At 43.4% G+C, this 13404-nt stretch overlaps 1 long non-coding RNA gene and 1 pseudogene across 1 annotated transcript; one reads left to right on the forward strand and one right to left on the reverse strand.

Moving 5' to 3' along the window:
- Positions 1–1633: 1633 nt before the first annotated feature.
- On the reverse strand, positions 1634–3329 carry LOC147976571 (uncharacterized; annotated as a pseudogene).
- A 7782-nt stretch (positions 3330–11111) lies between these two features.
- Positions 11112–12643, forward strand: LOC147976572 (uncharacterized). Its single transcript, XR_015602154.1, has 3 exons — positions 11112–11968; positions 12029–12267; positions 12345–12643. It is a non-coding gene; the product is annotated as an uncharacterized LOC147976572 (long non-coding RNA).
- The last annotated feature ends 761 nt before the right edge of the window (positions 12644–13404 follow it).

Raw genomic sequence — 13404 nt, forward strand, 5'->3', positions numbered from 1 at the left:
CACGGTGAACTCCCTTTGCAACTCTATGTTATTGTGTTTGCATCCATATTCCGTTGCACCATAGATGTGTGGAAGGTATCATGGGGAGATGATTGTACGTCACTCATTAAAGAGATTGCTGGATTTTGTTTAAAATTTTATATTCATTTTGACTCAGCCAAAGGAAATTAGTGATTTGTAATGTATTTTTTATATGTATTGTTTTTCTGTACTGGCCATTATATTGTTGTCATGTACATGTATTCTTGTTTCGTGGTTTTAGGCATGTAAATTGCACGCATATACAGATATTGGAACTTTGGTTTTCCGCAATGCTAAGAGTTCCCATTAAGAACATGTACTATATCAATCAAATTCAAGCAGACTAAGAAATGAAAGCAGAATGATTACCGTATAGTTTGGAGACTACATCAAGATATGTTATTTCTAGAAAGCTGGCCCATGTAAAAGATCGTTGTACAGTTTGGACATTAAATCTTTCAGGACAAATATATATACAACTAAAACAAATTGATAGAACTAGAGAGAGAGAATGTTTGACCACACAATTGTGGGTTCTGTGTTACCTCATATATATAGAAATATTACAAGATAACCATTGAAACAAATCAATACAATCCTAACCATAATGGCCCGATTTATATGCAAATATAGGAGCACTAAATATGGCAGGGTATGATCTGATCGGATTGCCTAACAGCCCCCGCAGTCACAACGGGAGATTCTCGGACGCTAAGATTGGACCGAAAATCCAAGAACAATGGCGATGGCAAGCCTTTGGTGAAGATGTCCGCGAACTGCCGGGAAGAAGGCACATGAGGAACTCGAATGTGCCCAAGCGCAACACGGTCTCGAACAAAGTGAAGATCGATCTCAATGTGCTTGGTGCGCTGATGCTGAACAGGATTCGTGGACATGTAGACGGCGCTGACATTGTCACAAAAAACGACGGTGGCAGCAGGGAGAGGTCGGTGAAGCTCCTGGAGGAGTTGGTGAAGCCAACTTGCTTCAGCGACGGCATTAGCGACAGCTCGATACTCTGCCTCGGCGCTAGAGCGGGAGACGATGTGCTGGCGCTTGGAGGACCACGAGACCAGGTTGTCGCCAAGGAACACACAGTAACCGGATGTCGATCAACGAGTGTCAGGGCAACCAACCCAGTCTGCATCAGTGTAAGCAACAAGGCGATCCGTAGAGGAGGGTGTGAGCTGAAGGCCATGGTGCAGGGTACCCTTGACGTAGCGGAGAACACACTTGACCAAAGTCAAGTGCTGGTCACGGGGATCATGCATGTGAAGACAAATCTGCTGGATGGCGTAGGCGATGTCAGGACGTGTGAACGTCAGGTACTAAAGAGCACCGGCTAGACTCCGATACTCCGAAGGATCAGCAACAGGTGAGCCGACGGCAGCGGCCAGCTTGGGCGATGTGTCCACAGGTGTTGAGGCAGGGTGGCAAAAGCTCATGCCAGCACGCTCGAGAATCTCGAGAGCATACTGGGTCTGCGAGAGGAACATCCCACAAGAGTCACGACAAACAGCAAGTCCGAGGAAGTGGTGTAGCTCGCCCAAGTCAGTCATGGCAAACCCACAATTGTGTGGTCAAACATTCTCTCTCTCGTTCTATCATGGTATCAGAGCACTTTATTAATAGGGAGTGATAATGACGAGGCGAGGCGCCGGAATGCTTCGAGACCAGGGTGGTCGAGGCGCCGGTACCAGAGGCTGGAGTCGACGGTGAAGGCGGTGTGGGCGTGCGGCAAGGAAGAGGTCGGGTATAGATCACCCGAGCTACTGCACCGAAGAATCACGGCTCCTGTCTTGAGATCCTTCACAGAAAAACCCCAAGGGTCAAATTCAACCGAGCATAAGTTGTCATGAGTAAACTGATGAACAGAAATTAAATTTTTAACGATGCGAGGGGTGACGAGAACATCACGAAGAGTGAGTTTATGAGAGGAAGAAGTAGAAAGGGTTGCATGGTCGGAGTGAGAGACAGGAAGAGAAGGGCCATCACCGAACATGATGTGTTTATGTGGAGGATTAGATGAAACAGAGGTGAGGTTACCGGCAGACGAAGACATGTGAGCGGAGGCTCCAGTGTCCATGATCCACTCCGTAGGAGCCTGCAGACTCATGGTGTTGAAATAGTTGGCGAGGGCGGAGGGATCCCATGTCGGTGTCGAGGGGGAGCCGTAGGCGGGGTAGCCGCTGTAGGTGAAGGTCACGGGTGATGGAGGCGCGGGCGACGGAGCTGGCAGGGCCATGTAGCCCCGAGCCGAGCGAGACGGCGATGCGGCAGGGTGCGGCCCGAGGAGGCTGGGAGCATGGTCGTGTCCAATGGCGGGGTAGATGGGTCCACCATGACCCATCATCGGATACATGTGGATAGCGCCAGTCCATGGATTTTGCATGCTGGGGAAGAACGGGGCGCCACCGCCACCCGTGTGCTTCTTCCTGCCCTTGTACCGGCCCGAGCCGAAGTTGTTGGGGTCACCGGGGGGAGCCATAGCCAGAGCGCCCAGCGTGCGGTTGCTGCGGCGGAGGAGCAGGGCCGTCACAGGAGCCTCCCGCAGGCATGGTGGTGTAGAAGACCGCGGCGGACGACGAGCGCGTGGACGATGGCTTGAGTTCTTTGAGGAGAAGCATGTTGCGAAACTCAAGAAAAGTGGGGAAGGGCTTGAGGAGGGGCGCGAGGTTCCCGATTTCCTTGTAGTCGTCGTGGAGGCCCCTGATGGTGTTCCACACCAGGGCGTCGTCGGTGACGAGGGCGTTGACGTCCGCGAGGGCATTGGCGACCGTCTTCTGTTCGAGACAGTAGGCGGTGACGCTTTTGTCCCCTTGCTCGATGTTGGGGAACTTCTGGCCAAGGTACCCCGCGCGGGCTTGCTGGTTGTCCCGGAAGAGAGCAGTGATGCCGCCTTGGACAGCGTAGGCGGTGGTGCCCGCCGCCATGACCATGTCGGCGATCTCGGAGGTGATGGAGCCGTACAGCCAGCAAAGGACCATGGAATCCATCCGCAGCCACTCTGCGTCGGCCAGAGGAGTCGCCGTGTCGAGATGATCGGCGAGGGCGAATTGGGTGACCGCGATGGTGAGGTAGTACCGCCACTTGGTGAAGTTCGAGGCTTTGATGTCGAGGGTGACAGGGATGAGGCTCTTGATGTTTTGGATGGCCATGGCCTGAGCCCAAAGGGCGTGGTGGGGATGGGGAAGGTTGCCGGCGTCGGACATGACGGCAACTGGGGAGGGAGAGGTGTTGCAGCGTGGAACGCGAGGGCGGCGGCCGTAGTGGAGAGGGGCGGAAGCGAATCGTTTGGCTGATATCATGATAGAACTAGAGAGAGAGAATGTTTGACCACACAATTGTGGGTTCCGTGTTACCTCATATATATAGACAGATTACAAGATAACCATGGAAACAAATCAATACAATCCTAACCATAATGGCCCGATTTATATGCAAATATAGGAGCACTAAATATGGCAGGGTATGATTTGATCGGATTGCCTAACACAAATAATTAATTGATATAACAAAGATTCTGTGCTAGTACTAAATGTATAGGACAAATGGGAAATTGTAAATAGTTCAAGTCTAGCCAAGTAGCCGGTTAATCTACCCCGCAAAAAAAAAGTAGCCGATTAATCTAACAAAATCTAGGAACAATTATTTTTGTTTTAACAACTGAACTATGTATTATCTCCACACTCGATATGATACATTATGACACAGACGATGCAAAAATACTGAGAACCAACTTAAAGGGATCCTTCCAACTTTACACATGGTTTTCCCGCGCAGATTACTGCACTATTCTGAAAAAATATATAACACTGCATTGTTTTGTAAGAAAGAAAAAACACAATACTACGTACACTGATTAGTTTTTAGAAAACTCGACAAAACATCAGGTACCATCTTGAGCGCTCTCAGTATTCCAAAGCAAATAAATTCCTCGAGATATCATCGTAGGCTGCACGCACAGTTGTTGTCGTTGATTTCTGAAGAACGCAGAACCAAGCATGCACGTCAGTCTACTAAGCTGGAAGTTGGATGCCATGACGGGTTCTGCTCTCCAACCTTGATAGAGACCCTCTTGACGTACATGTTATATTCCCATCATGCCTTCCTTACTCTGAGATGTGTCGTAGCTGCAAAGATAATGCTATATGGTAGCCGTGGCGACGATGTCATCCAGATCAGCACCGCGTCATGGTAGGAGCAGTGGTATGTCCCCTGGTTATGAGCAATGTAGTGTTGTCACTAAGGCTCGCGAACTCCGCGGAAGTTAACATCGACATTCTGCAGGAATCAGCGCTGACTTGCAGTGATTTGATGCCAATTTAGTGAAATGCAAACATGCATGACTTAAGGAAATACCCCTGAACATCGTAAATAAATGACAAAAGATATATAATCTCAAAGTTAGATGGCAATACAGAGACATTATAGAATAGACAATAAGTGAAAGACGATAAGCGTCTTCAGATATATTTGCAATTAAGTTTCATGAACTTTTTGGCTAATTTTAGTGGGCATAAAAGAGCTACATATAGATTTGCCTCATTGTTTGGCTGCAGCAAGATTCAAGTTTCTAAACAGAGTATAACTAAAAGTTTGAGAAAAAGGTTGTTAGGCGAGAGCTAATACAAAAGGAGAAATCAAAGTTTGAAAAATATTCATATTTTACCAAAGAAGAGCAACACGACCAAGAAACAATAGACCCACTGTTATACTTGATATGTTGCTAACATTAATCATCTGTACCATATCAAGAATCTCGATTTCCTCTCACATTAAGCAATTGTTTTGTTCAGAATTTCAGATGCATTTACCAATGAATGGTTTCTATATCTGGACCTGACCTAATAGCAGATCAGATTGATTTCTGTTTCAAACGTCTATCTATCCAGTGTATGGATGATTTGATTAACTGAAGACATTGAGATCATCAAACTATGGTTTGCGATGCAGAGTTTTAGAAATTTACCCCACTGTCATGACCAAGATCAACTATAGGATCATCTATTTCATCACAGCAGAACAACTACAGCCCATTACTTCTACACCTCTGAACCATGACTCTGTTACCTGGACTATGCCAGAGGTGCGCACCAGGATGCTCTGCCATACAAATTTCTATCCATGAATGCCAAGGTCAAAGAAGGATAAAGATATGGGAGCATCCTGATATGTGAATAGGCTAGTACCATCTGCATTATCATAGAAAATGCTATATCTCGGTGGCAAATCTATTGTATAACTTACCAATTGTAGAGGAAAACTACATCAGATTTCTTGTAGGTTCAAACCTTCCACATGGGAGAAGAATAAATATGATAAGAAAAAGAACCTGAGATATAGATTGAATACTTGAAAATGGGACCAAGTTTCGAAGGAGAATTTACCATGTGCACATAGTACTTTTACATATTCAGATTTTTCATCTATATATTATACCATGCATGTACATTTACACAAATCCATCACCTACATGGCTTGTTTTTGCTCAGCTATCTCCTATACACAGCATCATCATCCCCACACATTCTTTACATGCATTCCACTTCCATGTGGAGGAGAATAGAAGATAAATTTGACTGTGCAAGATATATGTATTAGTAGAAAAGATAGGATTAGACAAATCAATACTAACCCATTGGACGTCATAGCTCGTTGATCACGATTCGCCGCCTTGGTCCTGTTCCTACGTGACGGAAGTACTTCCCAGCGAGGGGCAACGGAACAGATAGGAGTTAGTGTCTCACGGGTATGGCTATGATGGAGAAGGGCATGGCTATGTCACACCTTTTGTAGTCTGACAATGGCGCACGGGTTGAAGGAAAACGGCAGTAGCCGAGTAGATAGGAGTTAGTGGCTCAATATCATACTGCTAATGTTACCAGTGACAAAATCGAATGGTGTTAATCTGGTAAAGATTAAGGCTACCAATCTTGCATAGTTCCTTTGCTCGGCAGTCTCGTTGACGTCGACATCCATCTAATTAATCCGCTTCCAATAGTCTTTGGTACACCCACACCTCCTTGGCTAACCTGAAAAGGATGTTGGATTACTGCAGAGCTTGAAAGCTGATTAGATTCAAGATTTCTGATATTGGAGTGGAACCCGACCACATGCAGCAGCAGAAGATGAATTTGATTATACACGGTTTCTCTTAGATCAATTCCAGCATGGACAGACGACTGAAATAATCAACATACTGAAGGCTAGATGCATTGAGGTGGATCCATGATGGGTGAGGAGCAGCGGCAGTTAAAGAGGATCGATCAACCTCTGGTTGGCCCCCGAGCAGCGGCGGCGAACTGATGGAGGGCCAGCCTACGGGAGCGATGGGGTCGCCAGATTTTTTTGTGAAGAAGGAGACGTGCCCATAGAAGGAAAGATATTTGTGAGAGAACGGCAAGAAACAGATCTGATTTCATTTGTTAGTATCGTACCTGTTTTGGTTTCTACCATGAGAAATCAACCTATCGTTGTTGATCATCTGTGAGATCGGAGGTGTTTTTTTTCCCTTTTTCTGACCTCTTATAATTTCTAGCTTTTTCTATATCATGGTAATTTGTAGGATTGATCTTTTTTCAATGGAGAGATTGAGAGAATTGAGTCATGCGAGAGAGATAAGTTAGTTTTTTCCTCATTGGAGATAGAAAGGAGACGTGAGAGATTGATAGTTTTTTTCTTAGAGAGATTGATAGTTTTTTTCTTAGAGAGATAAATTAGTTTTTTCTCATTGGAGATATAAAGGAGACGTAAGAGATTAGTTTTTTTCTCTATGAGTCAATCTACACCGTAATAATTCGGTCCCACCTGATTAACGGCTCGTAAAATCTAATTATTTCCTCATTGGAGATAGAAAGGAGACGTGAGAGATTGATAGTTTTTTTCTTAGAGAGATAAATTAGTTTTTTCTCATTGGAGATATAAAGGAGACGTAAGAGATTAGTTTTTTTTCTCTATGAGTCAATCTACACCGTAATAATTCGGTCCCACCTGATTAACGGCTCGTAAAATCTAATTAACGTGGGAATTTTTAGGAAGTGCCTAATTAGTATAGGTATAGATAGATAGATAGATAGATAGATAGATAGATATAGATAGATAGATAGATAGATAGATAGATAGATATAGATAGATAGATAGATAGATAGATAGATATAGATATAGATAGATAGATAGATAGATATAGATATAGAGGTATAGATAGATAGATATAGATATAGAGGTATAGATAGATAGATATAGATAGATAGATAGATAGATAGATAGCTACCCTGTTCACTAATGATGAGAGAACTCGTTACTTTTATATCCTTAAAATATTTCCGTTCTCATTAAAGGGTGATTCTAAGATATGGTTTAATTCTCTTGATCCTGGTTGTGTGCGTAGTCCCTAGGATATGATTTATTACTTCTTTGCTAAATATTTCCCTGCTCATAAGAAACAAGCTGCCTTGAGGGATATATATAATTTTGTGCAAATTAAAGAAGAGAGTCTCCCACAAGCTTGGGGGAGGCTTCTCAAATTACTTAATGCTTTGTCTGATCATCCTCTTAAGAAAAATGAAATACTTGATATCTTTTATAATGGACTAACCGATGCTTCCAGAGATTACCTGGATAGTTGTGTTGGTTCTGTTTTCAGGGAAAGAACACCAGATGAAGCTGAAATTTTATTGAATAATATGTTGACAAATGAAAATAATTGGACACTTCCTGAACCAGTCCCTGCACCAACTCCTGAGCCTATTCCTAAACCAACTCCGAAGAAGAGGGGTGTTCTATTTCTCAGTCCTGAAGATATGCAAGAGGCAAAGAAATATATGAAAGAAAAAGGTATTAAAGCTGAAGATGTTAAGAATTTACCTCCTATTGAAGAAATACATGGTCTTAATTTACCGCCTGATGAAGAAACATATGATCTTAATCCATTACCTATTGAAGAAACTCATGGTCTTGATAACCCGACACATGTACTAAAGGTAAATTCTCTCTATAGATATGATAAAGCTGAAATCCCTTTTACTAAGTTTGCTAGCCCATGCTTAGAAGAGTTTGATAAATTTATGGCTAAGCAAGAAGACTTTAATGCTTATTTTGGTAGACAATTGAAATACAATTCAAATATGCTTGAACACTTGGATGATTATATGGCTAATGTCAAAGGTGAACTTAAACTTATTAGTAAACATGCTTCTATGGTTACCACTCAAGTAGAACAAGTACTTAAGGCTCAAAATGATTTGCTCAATGAATTGAATAGTAAGAACAATGATTATGCTATTAGAGTGGCTACTAGAACTGGTAGAATGACTCAGGAACCTTTGTATCCTGAAGGCCACCCTAAGAGAATTGAGCAAGATTCTCAGAGAAATAATGTAGATGCACCTAGTCCTTCTAAAAGGAAGAAAAAGAAAAATGATAGGACTTTGCATGCTCCTAGTGAACATATTACTGAAACACCTGAGAATCCAAATGATATTTCTATCTCTGATGCTGAAACACAATCTGGTAATGAACCTGAAACTAGTGATAATGTTAATGATAATGTTCATGATGATGCTCAACCTAGTAATGATAATGATGTAGAAATTGAACCTGCTGTTGATCTTGATAACCCACAATCAAAGAATCAACGTTATGATAAGAAAGACTTTGTTGCTAGGAAACACGGTAAGGAAAGAGAGCCTTGGGTTCAGAAACCCATGCCTTTTCCTCCCAAACCATCCAAGAAAAAGGATGATGAGGATTTTGAGCGCTTTGCTGAAATGATTAGACCTATCTTTTTGCGTATGCTATTAACTGATATGCTCAAAATGAATCCTTATGCTAAGTATATGAAAGATATTGTTACTAATAAAAGAAAGATACCGGAAGCTGAAATTTCCACCATGCTTGCTAATTATACTTTTAAAGGTGGAATACCTAAGAAACTAGGAGATCCCGGAGTACCCACTATACCATGCTCCATTAAAAGAAATTATGTTAAAACTGCTTTATGTGATCTTGGAGCCGGTGTTAGTGTTATGCCTCTCTCTTCATATCGTAGACTTGATTTGAATAAGTTGACACCTACTGAAATATCTTTGCAAATGGCTGATAAATCAACTGCTATACCTGTCAGTATTTGTGAGGATGTGCCTGTTGTAGTTGCAAACGTTACTATTTTAACGGACTTTGTTATTCTTGATATTCCTGAGGATGATAGTATGTCTATTATTCTTGGAAGACCCTTTTTGAACACTGCAGGGGCTGTTATTGATTGCACTAAAGGCAATGTCACTTTTTATGTTAATGGTAATGAGCATACGGTACACTTTCTTTCGTGGAATTGTCACGGCAGATGTCCTAGATAAAGGACTTAGTCATAGGGCCATCGCAACTAGGAAGCTTAAAGGGGTTAATCGGGACAAAGGACACGAGAGGTTTTATACTAGTTCGGCCCCTTACGATGAAGGTAAAAGCCTACGTCTAGTTGTGTTGGTATTGTTGAGGTTTCGATCACCAAGAGGCTCAACTCGCCGGCTTGGTTGTCGATCTCTTGTTTCTTGCCCTAAACCGCCACCGGGTCGTCCCCTTATATACACGGGTTGACGCCTGGTGGCCTACAGAGTCCCGGTCGGCTCATAAATCGTGTCCGGCTCGGTGACTTCTCTTATATGCCTTTCTTTACAAGTCTTTCCTTACATACGGCGGTTTACACTATTGGGCCTTAAGCCGCCGTTAGGCTTTTGGGCCTTCTATAATATTTGATAAACTATTATCTTAATGTTTACTGGGCTTCTTGTGTAACCTACCATTGGGGCTGACCCGGCCCCTCCTGGGTGGGTCATAGCTGATAATTATATCCCCAACATTAGGCCCCAGGTTGACTTTGAACTTCGTTCTTTGTCAATCTTCAACACTTAGACAAAATCCATCTTCTTATCCTCGCAGAAGTTCTTGCAACCCGCCATGACGTCATCTCTTGAAAACGCAAAAAACTTTTATGACGTCATCTCCCAATGGATCTTCATCTTTAATGTCTTCCGAGAATCGAGGCGTCTGTGTAGTTGGATAACCATTATTCAGCTCTTCCTCGATTTTCGCGCCCGTGTGTTCACATGTCTCCTTATAAATAGGCACGCCTCGGCCTTCCTCATTCTTCTCTCTCTCTCCGTCTTCTTCCTCTCGCAACCCTCCTGCTGCTCGAGCCTCACCGCCGCCGTGCTTCTCCTCCGTCTCCGTTGATCTTGGCTGCTGCATCAACCCGAACTGGTCCAGAGAACAGCGGCGACCTCCGCAGGAAACCCGTGGTTGTAAGTGTTCTTCTTTTCACTTCTCAGATCCGCATTAGGGTTTCCAGACTCCGTCGTGTTCTTCATAGTTCATCGTAGTTCATCATAGTTCTTCCACCACAGGCCTCTTCTTGATCCAAAAAGATATACATGCTTGTGCGATAGCGTTTTTGTGCCTACTTTTGATGCCCACGGATCCCTTTCTCTGGTTCAAAGATCTCATTAGAACTCTCAGACTCATCTGCACTAAACTGTTTAGGTCTAGAATTTTTCCCATTTTGAATAGCCATTTGATCCAAAATTATGCCAGGCAGTTAGGAAACTTGTTTATCTCAACACTTAGCTGATTTTTTCTTTTCTCAAATCTCTGTAGTCATGGCGGCTTATTGTGTCGGCTTACTTTTCCTTATATGTCATTAGCCCTTAACTAAGCCGTCATTACTTCCCTATATTATCCTCATGTAATTGTTAATTTCATCATTGAATTGAACCAGCATGTTGCCTTTCTTTTCAGTTTGTTTTTGAACATCATGCCGTCCAATGCGCCAACCATCTGCAACTGGGTTCCCTCAACCGTAACTGAGGAACGTTTGAAGGAGTTCTCCACCATAGGGTTTTTGCCAGCGAAAACCGTCATGTCTTACCGTGCCCCTGACCCGGAGGAAGAACGACCCAATCCAAGAGATGGCAAAGTGATTGTTTTTACTGACCATATGAATCGTCGCTTCTCACCGCCCGGCTCAAAGTTCTTCAGAGAGGTCCTCCACTTTTTCAAACTCTACCCTCAAGATATTGGGCCCAATTCCATATCTAACATATGTAACTTCCAAGTGCTCTGTGAGGTGTATCTTCAACAAGAGCCGACCATGGAGCTGTTTAGAGAATACTTTTATCTGAACCGGCAGAACGAGTGCACCGACGGCCTTAGCTTAGAGCTTGGAGGCATCCCAATTCAACGCCGGCAGGGCGCTGTCTTCCCCCTCATAGTATTGTCGAGTCATCCAAAAGACTGGAATCAGACTTGGTTTTACTGCCAAGACATTTCACCGGCAAACGAGAAGCCACTGCCGGGTTATCGCCCCGAACGTCTTGACTCCAAGTTCGTGCTTCCTGACAAACTCACTGCCGCTGAACGTAGAAAGCTGATACCATACATCAAAAGGATTAATGCTCTGTTAGGGAACAGGTTAACTGGAGTTGATCTGACCCGCTGCTGGATCTCATGGTGGGTCATCCCTCTAAGGCGTCGGTCAAAACTGATGTATGAGTATGGTGGAGGCCCGGATGACTCTCTTCGTCACAGCCCCGTTCAATTAACAGAAGAAGATATTGTCTCAATGTCAACCCTTCTGGTGAATGGGAAATACGAAGATTGCAGTATTGTCGGGTTAAATCCATTCTGCAAGCTTAACCCGGTGCCAGAAGTAAGAATATTCTGAACTCTCTCCTTGTATTTTTCCCAGCCCTATTTTTTAATGCTTGCCTGACTTTTCATCTTTACCTGTCTGCAGGCCAATTCTGACTTTTGGAAAGTTAAATATGACCACGAGGCTGCCAAGAAAGAAAGAGCCACAGCCATAAACACCAAGAAAACAACCCGGAGGTCGAAAAAGAAGAAGAAGAGCACCGCTGAAGACATGATGAGACTTGAAGATACTTCTGGGTCGGAGGTAGACCTTGACTCCCTTGGCCAACTTTTTAATAATCTTATTGACACTGTTCATTTCCAGGATGACACTGGGCCATTCAGGCCGTGGAAGAAGAGGTAACTATCATTTCCTCCGACTCAGAGCCCTTGCCAAGACAAAAAATTCGACGAGTGATCCATAAAGTAAGGTTTTCTAACCCTTTAGCTCACTTGGATCCCAACTTTATTTTGAAAAAGCAGCAACATGAGAGCCACCGTCAAGCCCGGACAGAAGACGAAACGGCTGTTGTTCAACAAACTCCTCAGAAGCGCCGAAATGAGGTTTACTTCTTTTGTCCTTAACCCTGTTTAATGGATCATTTCCCTTGCATTACTTTAACTTTATTTTATCTTTTCAGGAGGTGTCTCGCTCTTCTGGCGACTCATCGCAGACCCAATTTCCAGCCTTCAAGACTGCCCCTGGGTATAATGAAAAATACTCCTTTTCTCCGGGTTGTTCGAATTGTATCTTTGAACTAACAGTCCTGCAACATTTCTCTTAGTGGCAAAGCTAAGTCCAAGAAGGCAAAGGCAGCTAAACCGGCAGAAGACCCGCCAATCCTTGCATTTGACCCGGCCAGGCCACCTTTGAAGGAAATATGCCCTAGAGGCAATAATAAAGTTATTATTTATTTCCTTATATCATGATAAATGTTTATTATTCATGCTAGAATTGTATTAACCGGAAACATAATACATGTGTGAATACATAGACAAACAGAGTGTCACTAGTATGCCTCTACTTGACTAGCTCGTTAATCAAAGATGGTTATGTTTCCTAACCATGGACAAAGAGTTGTTATTTGATTAACGGGATCACATCATTAGGTGAATGATCTGATTGACATGACCCATTCCATTAGCTTAGCACCCGATCGTTTAGTATGTTGCTATTGCTTTCTTCATGACTTATACATGTTCCTATGACTATGAGATTATGCAACTCCCGTTTGCCGGAGGAACACTTTGTGTGCTACCAAACGTCACACCGTAAATGGGTGATTATAAAGGTGCTCTACAGGTTTCTCCAAAGGTACATGTTGTGTTGGCGTATTTCGAGATTAGGATTTGTCACTCCGATTGTCACTCCGATCGCCCTGTAATGCTTTACTTTATCACTAAGCGGTAGCGATAGTCATAGAAGCATAAGATTGGCGAGACGACAACGATGCTACGATGGAGATCAAGGTGTCGCGCCGGTGACGATGGTGATCATGACGGTGCTTCGGAGATGGAGATCACAAGCACAAGATGATGATGGCCATATCATATCACTTATATTGATTGCATGTGATGTTTATCTTTTATGCATCTTATCTTGCTTTGATTGACGGTACCATTATAAGATGATCTCTCACTAAATTTCAAGATAAAAGTGTTCTCCCTGAGTATGCACCGTTGCCAAAGTTCGTCGTGCAC

Source organism: Triticum urartu, chromosome 4A (genome assembly GCF_056163025.1).
Source record: "Triticum urartu cultivar PI428250 chromosome 4A, HENAU_Tu73, whole genome shotgun sequence".
Taxonomy (NCBI): domain Eukaryota; kingdom Viridiplantae; phylum Streptophyta; class Magnoliopsida; order Poales; family Poaceae; genus Triticum; species Triticum urartu.